The sequence below is a fragment of the Vicia villosa genome, linkage group LG5 (genome assembly GCF_029867415.1).
Source record: "Vicia villosa cultivar HV-30 ecotype Madison, WI linkage group LG5, Vvil1.0, whole genome shotgun sequence".
NCBI lineage: Eukaryota > Viridiplantae > Streptophyta > Magnoliopsida > Fabales > Fabaceae > Vicia > Vicia villosa.
Genome location: NC_081184.1, coordinates 168,870,789 through 168,884,331, shown reverse-complemented (window position 1 = coordinate 168,884,331; position 13,543 = coordinate 168,870,789). Strand labels below are relative to the sequence as shown.

Sequence of the window (13,543 nt, the reverse complement as noted above, 5' to 3'; positions counted from 1 at the left end):
ACCAGAAATATCTTTCAATTATTGCCTCTATGTGTCATCAATTGGATCATTTGGTAGAATAGTGCATAACTTTGGTAAAAATGGCTTGTAGTTTCATGCATAATGGTCACTAATGGCAAAATTCAAAACCATAGCTACACTCCATGTTTTTTCATGCTCTTGGACATTTTGGAAAGCTCATGTTGTGTACTTCAAAACCCTAGTTGGAAGTTTCCTCAAGACCTTTAAGGAAATGGGTGAAAAAGATCCATGAACTTTGAAGAAAATAAAGTTTTAAGTGAAACTTTCCAAAGATGCCAACTTTGAAGCACTATATCTCTTAAATGGTTGATCTTATGGAAAAAAATTATATGTGACAAAGTTGTTTATTGGATCAAAATCTACAGCTTTCATGTTGGAAGTTTTTTTCAGTTTGTAGGTGAAATTTTGAGAAATTCCCTTCCAAAGTTTGGAAAAAACCATTGAAAAACACTTAGAATTTTTCTAAGTATGGAAAGTCAAACTTTTGACTTTTTGATTCTTGATTGATTTTCTTGATTTTTCTTGATCAAATGACTTTATATATCATATATTGATAATTCAAAACTTCAAAAGTCATGGTTGACCAAAATTCCCAAAAGTCAAAGGTGTTCTTGTACAGTTGACTTTTTCAGACGAATCGCGTTTCTGGAGATTTCAAATGAAACAGGCTATCCTCACCAAATGAATGGTATGAATGGATCACATTGAAGCATTAGAGGATATTGAGCCATAGTTTGAGTTGTGGCACCATGTCCTGATTAAAAAGTCAGTTATTCAGTGAATTAGGTCAAAAACCCTAATTGTCGACCTGATGAAATTGATGACTGTGGATCTTGAATTGAGATGTAATTCCCATTGGATATTGTCATAGGGATTATTTGAAGATGATTGAAACCTTTGATTGACTTCCTGGGGATTTTTAGGGTTTCCCAAATGTGATCCCTGATTTTAGTCCCTGGTAGTTCAAAACCTTAATCTGATGATTTGAACTTTCACTGTTGATCAATCCTTGTGTAGGAGATGTTGTGAACCAATGGATTAGGTCAAAATGATGCACTTGGGGTCTTGAGGTCATGTCCCAAGTCATTAGGTCAAATCCTGAGCAGAAGTCAAGAGTATGCTGTCTTCAGGCAAAACCCTAGTTTGGTCGATTCAAAGCTGCTGAGCTTGTTGAAATGAATCTCTGAGGACCAAATGTTGATTGAAGATGAATATGATTCTTTGAGATGAAGGGAGAACAAAACCCTTATTGAGTGTTATTTGCACTGATGAGTGATTTCCTGATTAAATCCTGCTGAGTCACAAGTAGCAAACACAAGCTATGCAATTTGTTAGAGATGCAAATGATGCATATGCAAATGATATGAGGTGGTATCTTAGGTCAAAAATTGGGGTATGACATGTACCAAATCCCAAGAAAAGAAAATAAGATGAAGAAAATGAAGACAAATAAAAATTGCAGAAATAAACAGATAAGGGAAATAGGACTGTGTACCTGATATCTTCCCCGCGGCAAGAAATGTTAGTGACAATGCAAAATAATTTATAGTAAATAAAAAGAGAGGGAAGAGGGGATGTGCACCTTGTATCTTCCCCAAAACAAAACACTCAAAAAAAAAGTTAGCAGACAAACCATGTGACTATTTGTAATGAAAACATAAGTAGTAAGAGAACAATCGAAAGTCAGGGATTAATATGAATGAAAACCTCGGAGGATAAACAAAAGAAAAGTTTAAAATTCATATGAATATGATCAAGGAATCATGACAAAGAATATAAACCTAACCCTAATCTTATTTAGATGAATTGAGAAAATTAGCATGTTAATTATATTTACAAGAATTAATTAGTAAAGAATTAAGTCAACATTAGTTATTACATGAGAATCGAATTAATCGGAATCCTAATTCTAACAAGTTAATTATTGACAAAAATTTAAAATTAAGTCCTAACTCTAACGTGAATTAAATTACAAACAATTAAAGAAATTTTTTTTGTATTTTTAAATAAATCATGTTAAAAGAAATATTTACAAGATTCTGAAATCAGATGAAAGTTTGAAAATCTAAGTCTAATAAAATTAAATCATCATTTTTTTAAAAAAAGAAATTAGAAGTCTTTTCCCCTTTTTTAAAATAATTAAAAAAAATACTAAAAAGAAGTAAGGAAGATAAAAGAATTGTAACCTGCAGCATGCCAGAATCGAACCCAGGTCCTTGCCTTCACATTACCACAACTCTACCACTATGACACAATGTTTCCTTGAACAGTGTTCCAACTTTATGATATCTAAGTGAGTGTAGTTTTGACATGATAAAACGAGAGGGAGTTATCCCCAATTTTTCTACTGTGTCTCTCCTTTCCCAATTTTCTTTCACGATAAAAAAACTTCCTCTCTCTGTATATTTCTTCTCCCAAATAATCCTTCAAATCTCCATTTACCTCTATCATTGTTGCTCGCGGTATCGGAGGTCTCGCACGGAGGAGGTTGTTTGCGTCGCCGACAGTGAGGAACGACGGAGAGAGTGTGTTCGTTGTTGTTGTGTTGACGGAAGGGCCCGCGACGGTTGGTGGAGGGTGTGTTGGCTCGGAGTGGCTGCCGTTTCGTGGGTCGTGACTGGGCAGGGAGAAAGCCGAGAGATGTGTTGACGGCGGAGTCGGAAAGTGACGGACGTTGTTGTCGATGAGTGGTGATGAAACTTCTCTTCCTGAATCGACCTGCCACAACAACAAGCATAAATTTTGAACAAAATTATTAGTTTTAAAGAATTAATAGTTTTATTCGTTTGTCTTTAGAAGTGATGAAATTTGACAGATGCTTTAAAGTAAGATTGGCAATGGCTTGAAAATATGGTGGTATTTTGATTGCCGATGGATTGGTTTCGAAGAAGTTATATGTGAGCGATGGATGGAAAATTATCGGCAAGAGCGTTGGTCCGTGGAAGCGCGATGATGGAGACGGATGCTGCTGGATCATTGACGAAGGGAAATTTGATTTCTTCTATCACTTCTCCTCGGCTTATATTGATAGTTGTTAAATATACAAACGAGACATCATTAGCATAAAATCAAACAAAAATTAGTAATAAGCTCAAGCTACATGATTAGTTAGTAAAACAAAACCGATTTTATGTATGAAAAGGAAAAAGAAAATCAAGGTTAGAAAACTCCCTCTGAAAGTGAAAATATGGGTATGGTTTCTTGAAGGCCAGTGGAATAAGGTTTCGAAAAGTTAGGAGGAGTATGTACATGAAAAGGAATTGGTTAGAAAATAAGGGTTAGGAAATTGATAACACGATTTTATATCGTATATTTAGCCTAAAATCCATAGATATTTATAGCATTTTCCATTTATTATGTCAATTTATTATGATATTACGCGTGTATTTGCTTTGTTTCAGGTTTTACACTTCAATTACGACTATTTGCGAAAAGGAAAGAAAATCGAGCTTAAATGACCAATATTTATGCTTAAAAGACGAAAAGAGGTGCTGTAATGAAAGAAGGGTGCAATTAGGACCCAAAAAGGCCCAAAAGAGCAATCCAGCCCACGAAGGAAAGCAACCCAGGCCACACTAGTAAGCAGAGACGCACGTCTCTGCCACCTCAGCAAAAAGGGAGACGCACGTCTCCACCTCCCTAAATCCTCTCCACTTGAGACGCACGTCTCAAGTCTTCCTGAAGAATAGGAGACGCACGTCTCCACGTCCAAGTCTGCAAAAATCTCCTCTTTTCACGCAAAGCAACTGCAAATCCCCTCCTATAAATAGGACCTGCTATCTCACTTCAATCTGTCCGATTTCCTGCCAACGAAGTGCTGCCGAAATTGTACCGCGAACTGCTTTTCCTTATTCTGTTTTCATTTAACCGTCTATTTTCTCACAACGATTTCTACACTGGAAATTGTTGTGAACTTTTCATAGATCTAGCCTTACGTTAGATTTATCGCTTTATTTTCCTTGTTTTTATTTTCTGCCATTTAAATTCCGAAGAACGATCCAGCCAACCTGTGGTGGAAGTTCGAGTACTTCAAGATTCAATTCAATCCAGATTTATTTTAATTCAGGTTTTTTATTTACCGCCTTATTTATATTATTTATCTGCATGATATATTATATGCCATTTAATATGCTTATTATTATGAACCGAACCAATATATGTATGTTTAATCGTATTAATATGTCTGGCTAAAATACTAAAGGTGTCGGTATGTAAAGTAAGTTAACCGTAGGGATCCGAAATAAATTGGCTTAAATTATGTTTTATTAATTATCACTTATTTTTGGTTTATATGTCTAGTTTAATTAGTAAGTCTTAAAACCAATAGAGCGAAAGTTTGAGGGATTAGGACGGTCAAAGGTTAAAATCAATAGAGCGAAAGTTTGAGATCTTTAACTGGATAGTAGACATAGGACATTAGTTTTAAGGACGGCGAAAGCGTATTAAAACTAATTGGAACTTATTTATTTTCAAAAATTGTTTTTACACTCGAGCGGGATGGCGAAAGCGTACGTTAGGGATATTAGCATGTTCCGAGTCAACAGAGCGAAAGTTTGAGATTAGGAGATTTAAATAGATAACAACCTCGTAAAATAGGCATTTTATTAATTACATTGTTTCCAAAAAGCTCTTCTAAAATCTAATGGGATGGCGAAAGCGTACATTAGGATTAGGATAGTAGTCTGACTCAACAGAGCGAAAGTTTGAGACGAGGATTTTTAATCAATTGAATTAGTAAAGATTTTTAATTTAATTATGCAAAAGCCAATGAACCTTCGGATTACCTTTAGTTAAACGAAATACATACTGATACCTGTCTTTTATTATTATTCTTTATTTTCTCACAATCACTTTCCCTTAGGAACAATCGAAATTTTAGTACTCCTAGCTTTACATAGTAACCTTAGATAACGGTAGATCGATTCATAGTCCCTGTGGATTCGATATCTTTTAAAACTACACGACACGACTGTGCACTTGCAGTTATCAGATTTATAGACACGTAAAGTCGCGATCAAGTTTTTGGCGCCGTTGCCGGGGACTATTTAAGTCGATATCGTAACTCACTGTTACACCGTAGAGACTAGGAAAATTCTTCCCTTTCTTTTTGAACGATTGTATGCCAAATACTCGTTCACAAGGAGGAGACTTAATACAACGAATTAACGAGATCGAACGTTTCATTAACGTTAAACGTCGAGCTCGCAACCTTCCCGAAGTAGCAGAAATTCCGATTAATCAGGAATTGAATTTTACTGATCAAATCAATCAAATCACCCCGAAGTTAGAGATGGCTGCTATTCGTCCTCTTAGAGACTATGCCGCTCCTTCGCGCGCTGAACCGCATTCAAGTATCGCACCACCTGCGATTGAAGCGAACAATTTCGAACTGAAACCTTCACTGGTCCAAGCTGTTCAACAGAATCAATTCTCTGGAAGCCCTGTAGACGACCCCAATCTCCATTTATCCGTGTTCGTGCAATACGCCGACACTATCAAAGCCAACAACGTTAGTTCCGAAGCTATTCGATTACGCCTTTTCCCTTTCTCCTTGAGAGATAGAGCGAGAGCGTGGCTTCAATCCCTGCCTTCCAATTCCATAACTACGTGGGACGAATTGAAGAGAGTATTCTTAGCAAGATACTTTCCGCCTAGCAAGACTGCTATGCTTAGAGGTCAAATCAACGGATTTACCCAGAAAGATAACGAATCGCTCTTCGAAGCTTGGGAACGTTACAAGGACATGCTTAGAATATGCCCTCATCATGGACTCGAACCATGGCTGATCATCCATACCTTTTATGGTGGTCTCTTATATAACACTAAAATGACTATAGATGCCGCTGCTGGCGGAGCATTAATGGATAAACCCCATGATGAAGCATACAAACTCATAGAGAACATGGCACAAAACCATTACCAATGGGGAGGAGAACGCGCCGCTCTAGAGAAAGCCCAAACCAAAGGAGGAATGTACGAAATTAGTGGTATAGACCGCGTTAACGCTAAAGTAGACGCTTTAACTCAAAAGATCGAGAATTTAACCATCACTCCTTCAGCCACCGCTGCCGCTGTAGCACCTAACTGCGAGATTTGTGGATTGACTGGGCATGTAGTTGCTGAATGCCAACTCTTGACTGGAGTCCCATCTGATCAAGTAAATTACGCTCAAGGAAACCCTTATTCTAACACGTACAACCCTGGATGGAAAAACCACCCGAACTTTTCTTATAAGAACAACAATGCGTTGTACGCGCCTGGACAAGCACCTGCTGTACCACCTGGCTACCAAAAAGCGCCTGTAGCTGCTCAAAACACCCCTAGGAAGTCAAACCTAGAAATCATGATGGAGAACTTTATAGCTTCCCAACAACAAACCAATAAAGACTTCCTGAATCAAAACATCCACAATAGCGAGCAACTAAAACAACTATCGAACAAAGTAGATGCTTTAGCTACGCATAACAAAATGTTAGAAACTCAAATCTCACAAGTAGCTCAACAACAAGCACCTACTGCTGCCCCTGCTGGCACGTTTCCTGCTCAACCACAACCTAATCCTAAAGGACATGCGAACGCGATAACACTACGAAGTGGAACTAATTACGATGGACCCATAGATCCTAGAACCCAAAACGTACCCATGTCACAACAAGAGCCAAAGGAAACCCAAAAGAAAACAACCGACGAACAAACTGCTAAGACTAAAGAGAACAATAACGAAGTGGAACCCGAAAAAGAGAAACCTTATGTTCCACCACCACCTTATAAGCCACCAATTCCTTACCCTCAAAGATTAGCCAAATCAAAAACCGAAGCGCAATTTAAAAGATTTGTAGAACTTCTGAAGCAATTAAACATAACCATACCATTCACAGAAGCCATAACTGAGATGCCTTCGTATGCTAAGTTCTTAAAAGAAATCTTATCAAACAAAAAGAAACTCGAGGATAACGAAACTATAATGCTTACCGCTGAATGTAGCGCTATCATCCAAAACAACATGCCTCCAAAACTGAAAGACCCTGGTAGTTTCTCTATACCCTGCGTAATTGGAAAAACCATCATAGAGAAAGCCTTGTGCGATCTAGGAGCTAGTGTTAGTTTGATGCCTCTTTCGACCTGTAAGAAACTCAATCTAGGTGAGCTTAAAGCAACAAGAATGTCTCTTCAACTAGCAGACCGTTCAGTTAAATATCCTGTAGGAATGTTAGAGAATATCCCTGTTCGTGTAGGTCAATTCTACATCCCGACTGACTTCATCATTATGGATATCCAAGAAGATTCTAACATCCCGATCATTTTAGGAAGACCATTTTTAGCGACCGCTGGTGCAATTATAGATGTAAAGCGAGGAAAGCTTACTTTCGAAGTAGGAGAAGAGAAAATAGAATTTATCCTTTCCCAATTCCTAAAAGCACCTTCTATAATTGACACATGCTGTTCTGCTGACATAATCGACGAGTGTGTCAAGGAAATAAAATCCGAACCAAATAAGGAAACCGAAACCCTAAGAATTCCTATGCCGCCAATTTTTGAAGATGACAACTGGCATGAGGAATATCAAGATAACCACCTGAGTGAATGCTTAGCTTTAACCCCTGATCCTATACCTGGACCAAAGAAACCTGCTATAGAGCTGAAGACACTTCCTACCGATCTTAGATACGAATTTCTAGACGAAGAACTAAACCGACCAGTTATAGTGAACGCCAACTTAGGACGAACCGAGACTGAAAAATTACTTAATGTCCTAAGAAAATACCCTACCGCTTTAGGATACAACATATCAGATCTGAAAGGTATAAGCCCTTCTCTGTGTATGCACCGAATTATGCTCGAAGACGATAGTAAAACCTCTAGGGAACATCAAAGGCGAATAAATCCTATTATGAGCGATGTGGTTAAAAAGGAAATCCAAAAACTGCTAGAAGCTGGAATAATATATCCTATATCCGATAGTAAATGGGTTAGCCCCGTTCACGTCGTACCAAAGAAAGGAGGAGTCACTGTAATCACTAATGCAAAAGGAGAATCTGTAGCACAACGTACCCAAACTGGATGGAGAATGTGCATTGACTATAGGAAGCTAAATAAAGCTACCCGAAAAGACCATTTCCCTTTACCTTTCATAGATCAAATGCTCGAACGCTTAGCTAAACACTCACATTTTTGTTATCTGGATGGATACTCCGGATTTTTCCAAATTCCTATCCACCCTGACGACCAAGAGAAGACCACATTCACCTGTCCTTATGGTACATTCGCTTATAGACGAATGCCTTTTGGACTCTGCAATGCACCCGCGACCTTCCAAAGATGCATGATGGCAATATTTGCCGACTTCCTAGATGGAATAATGGAGGTCTTTATGGACGACTTCTCTGTCTGTGGAGGAAGTTTTGAAACATGTTTAGAAAACCTTGAAATGGTGCTTAGACGATGCGTAAGCGTAAACCTAGTCCTTAATTGGGAAAAATGCCATTTCATGGTTCGACAAGGAATTGTACTTGGACACATCGTATCCGATAGAGGAATCGAAGTTGATAAAGCAAAAATCGAAATTATCGAAAACCTTCAACCTCCCAAAACCGTTAGAGAAATAAGAAGTTTTCTGGGACATGCTGGTTTTTACCGACGCTTCATTAAGGATTTCTCTAAAATAACCAAACCCTTAACTGAATTACTTATGAAAGACGCCGAATTTATTTTCACCGATAAATGCACTGAAGCATTTCAAACGCTTAAACAAGCATTGATCTCTGCGCCAATCATGCAACCTCCCGACTGGAATGAGCCTTTCGAAATAATGTGTGACGCAAGTGATTATGCTGTAGGAGCCGTTCTAGGACAAAGAAAGGATAAGAAACTACATGTCATATATTATGCGAGTAGAACCCTAGACGAAGCTCAGATGAATTATGCCACGACAGAAAAAGAATTATTAGCTGTCGTATTCGCACTAGACAAATTCCGTTCTTACCTGGTAGGAGCCAAAATAATCATATACACTGACCACGCCGCCATTAGGTACCTCCTAACCAAAAAGGACGCTAAACCAAGACTTTTGAGATGGATCTTGTTACTGCAAGAATTCGACCTGGAAATTAAAGATAAGAAAGGCACTGAAAATGTCGTAGCAGATCACCTCTCTCGACTGGAAAATCTGAAACCCGAACAAGTACCAATTGACGATGATTTCCCTTATGAAAGACTCATCGCCCAATTAGAAGCAAATGAATTCGAACCATACCGTCCAAACTCTGAAACTGAGAAATTAGCTGAAATAGCTTTAGCCCGATCTGACGCACCTTGGTATGCAGATTTCGTAAATTACCTAGCTGCTGGTGTGCTTCCTCCTGATCTAAGCTACCAACAGAAGAAGAAATTCTTCCATGACCTAAAACATTACTATTGGGACGACCCACTCCTTTTCAAAAGAGGCCCCGATGGAATCTTTAGACGTTGTGTACCCGAGGAAGAGATAAGAAGCATAATAACACATTGTCATTCTGCACCGTGTGGAGGACACCATAGCACATCTAGAACCTGCGCCAAAATCCTTCAATCTGGACTTTTCTGGCCCAACCTGTGGAAAGACGTCCATTTTGCTGTACTAAGCTGTGATAGATGCCAACGAACTGGAAACATTTCAAGACGCGATGAAATGCCTCAAAAAGGCATTCTAGAAGTAGAAATATTTGACGTCTGGGGAATAGACTTCATGGGACCGTTTCCGTCATCGTTTGGAAATCAATATATACTCGTAGCCGTCGATTACGTTTCAAAATGGATAGAAGCTATTGCTTCCCCTACGAACGATACACGAGTAGTTATTAAACTTTTCAAAAACGTCATCTTTCCTCGGTTCGGTGTGCCAAGATTGGTAATTAGCGATGGTGGTTCCCATTTCATTTCAAGAATACTTGAGAAACTCCTTCGAAAATATGGAGTAAATCATCGAATAGCCACACCGTACCATCCACAAACAAGCGGTCAAGTAGAAGTATCTAACCGCGAAATAAAACAAATATTGGAGAAAACTGTTGCTATATCTAGGAAAGATTGGTCAACCAAGCTAAATGAAGCTTTATGGGCTTATAGAACAGCTTTCAAAACTCCAATAGGAACTACCCCATTCAAACTCGTTTATGGAAAATCATGCCACCTACCAGTAGAGTTAGAACATAAAGCCTATTGGGCCATTAAGAACTTAAACCTAAACTACACTGCCGCTGGTGAGAAACGACTTCTAGACATAAACGAATTAGAAGAACTTAGACAAGACGCTTACGAAAACGCCAAAATCTATAAAGAGCGAACGAAAAAATGGCACGACAAGCGTATATCTAGGAAAAATTTTAGCATAGGCGATAAAGTGCTCTTATTTAATTCTAGACTAAAATTATTTCCTGGTAAGTTACGATCTAGATGGTCTGGCCCTTTCGAAATAACTAACATATTTCCGAGTGGAGCGATAGAAATCAAAGGAGAAACCGTCAAACCTTTTGTCGTAAATGGGCAACGTCTTAAGTATTACCATCATCTCGAATACGATGAAAACATCGAAGTTTTTAAACTTGACGAACTGCCCGCTCTTTCGAAAAAATAGTTTTCTATTTTTAAATCGTCGAGCTTACGACATTAAACAAAGCGCTTGGTGGGAGACAACCCACATTTATTTATTCTTCTATTTTATTATTTAAAACTTTAATTTTTCTAATTTTTTATTTTTATTTTTCATTTTTAAAACTTTATTCTATTTTTAATTTTAATTTTAATCATTTTTTATTTTTCATACATCTTATAATAATTATTATAATTATAACTACTATCTTGATTTGAGAAAATATTTCCGTTATAATTATATTTATTATTATTATAACTTGTTACCTAAGCTTAATTTTAACTTTTTATTTTATTTTAAATAAACACTAGCCTAATTCTAACTTATCCTAATATTTTCAACTTCTAGGTTTTTCAATTAACTACTAACTACGATGGAAGGAGTTGATAATATGGAAGTTGTGTTCCGTGGTAGAGGACAAGAAGCAAGATTCAACAAGCTGGCTGAAAGACAAATAGATCTGACTTGCTACCCTGACCAATCGACTATGATACGACTTGGCATCCAAGAAAGCGTTTTGCACCTGCTTAACCAAGTCGGTTGGACTGGTTACCACTTGTTCCGCAAGTTTAATACCTACCGGAAACTCACTTTGGAATTTTTGAGCTCACTGACCTATCTTCCAAACAGTGGACAAGGACTGAAGAAAGGAGTCATCCTTTTTCGACTCTTTGGAATGGAATTTAACTTTTGCATGGGAGACTTTGCTAAAATGTTAGAACTACCTCATGGACCCGATGCATATGCCAAAGTAGCTGAAGAAAACCTTCCATACTGGGAGCTGGAAAAATTCTGGGGGAAAATCACTGGAAATGATAACCCTGAAGAGAATGAATTTCAATCTGAGAATATCCACAATCCTGCTTTCCGCTACTTTCACAAGATCCTTGCTCACTACATTTTTGGAAAGCCTGATAATGTCACTGAAGTTACTAGAGAAGAGTTATTCATCATGTTCTGCTCCTCTCAGAATCGCCCGGTCAATGCCATTGCATTCATGCTAACAAACTTCGAGCGCATCACGCAAGACGAAGTTTCACCCATTAGGATTGGCGGATTTGTCACTATGATTGCTAATGCCATAGGAATGAGAGTACCTTTGCTTAGATTGACACCTTTTGGTACCCATACCTCTATGGACATCAATTTCTGCTTTAATCGAGGTATCATCGGTAATCTTGGACCTCATCGGTTTGAATTGCTCATTGATAACAAAGTTTGGTATCAGTTCACCTTACCGAATCCTAGGACAAGTGTGCACAACCCTGCCAACTGGCTTTACTATGGTCAGATTCCTGAGAGAGAGCCCTCACCTGAAACTCCTCAAGCTTATGAACATTTTGATGAGGAAATGCCTGCATCCGAATCTGAACCTGAAACACCACCTGGTTATTATGAACCTCTTCCTGTTGATGAACCCATTCCTGAATATGAACCTTTATCAGAAGACGAACCTATACCCGAATATGAGCCTGAGACACCTTCTGAAGATTCTGCTGATGAATACACTGTTGACATGACTGATGTCGAGCTCGAGCCACAACAACCCGCTACATCCACCGCATCGGTAAATCAAAGGATGCCCAATCTGAACACGCACGAACAAGCAATCAATGCACTACAACAAGATGTACAACATGTGCGCAACGAGCTTCACACTTTGCAAATGCATTTCTTCGATTTCATCGACACCGTCAATGCTCAGTTCGACGAAGTTTTCAAACACATTCAGTCTAATCAAAACAACAATAGACGTGGCTAGATGTTACCGTATTAGATTATTAGATTTTTATTTCTAGTTTTAGTAATTTCTATTCCTAGTTTAGATTTACTTTTTTTTCTGCACTTTTGCTTTCTGTTTCTGTTAACACTCAGTACTGGTTTAATATTAAATGCAAAATTCTTTTGATTACTGCTACTGTGTTATGTTACACTGCTATTGACTGCTATATATATACTTGCCTAGTTATCATTTTTGCTGTTAATAGTATTAAAATTCGACACTGTTATGAACTGATGGACAATATTAATGGTATCTGTCAGCACTGTCTGGTCACTTGCATGCGTGACCCACCTGCCTGCAACAGGAGACGCCCGTCTCCATCTGTGTGGGGCCGGCTGACACGAAACAAGGGACAGGAGACGCACGTCTCCATGCTCTGCCCCAGCAGACTGGCTGCCTGAGACGCACGTCTCCCAAGGCCAGCAGTCTGCATTTGACCACGCAGACCATCTCTCTTTCCCTCTTGAATTTTGAATTTGAATTTCAAAATTCATTCTCCTCATTCTTCCCCTATTTATTCCATTTAAACTCCATTAACCTCATTCATCCTCCATCATTCACCTCTTAAACTCCATTCATTTCCCATTCTTCTATTCTATTCAAACTTCAACCACCACCATTAATCCATTTTAATTCTCCATTAACCACCCCATTTTCAAACCTCACTATAAAACCACACCACCACCACTCTTCTTCCTCACAACTATCATACCATTCTCTACTCTTCTACACTACATTTTTATTTTTTCCTTTCCATACTCACCATGCCTCCACGTTCATTAATCCGTGGTGAGCGTCCCGAGCGACCACCTCCCGACCTTTCAAACATTATCTTCCGAGATGATGCTCAACGAACAAAATATGTTGCTTTCTACGAACGTTCGGTTGTTCCCACAAAATTTGTGAACACCGAGTGTCTAGAAACTTTGGGTCTCATTGATGGTGTCACCCGTTTGCTCACTAAATCTAGCCTCCACCATCTTTGTACCGAACCCGTACCTACTTATGAGCCGCTCGTCTTAGAATTTTTGAGTTCCTTCAACTACGACACTCCCTCTACTCAACCATTCTCAACCGGTAGCATCCAATTCCGGATGTTCAACCGTGAATAT

General features: G+C 38.5%; 1 non-coding gene across 1 annotated transcript; it reads right to left on the bottom strand.

Moving 5' to 3' along the window:
- Positions 1-5,686: 5,686 nt before the first annotated feature.
- LOC131608344 (small nucleolar RNA R71) lies at positions 5,687-5,793 on the bottom strand. The gene has a single exon (XR_009285610.1). It is a non-coding gene; the product is annotated as a small nucleolar RNA R71 (small nucleolar RNA).
- Between the last annotated feature and the right edge of the window lie 7,750 nt (positions 5,794-13,543).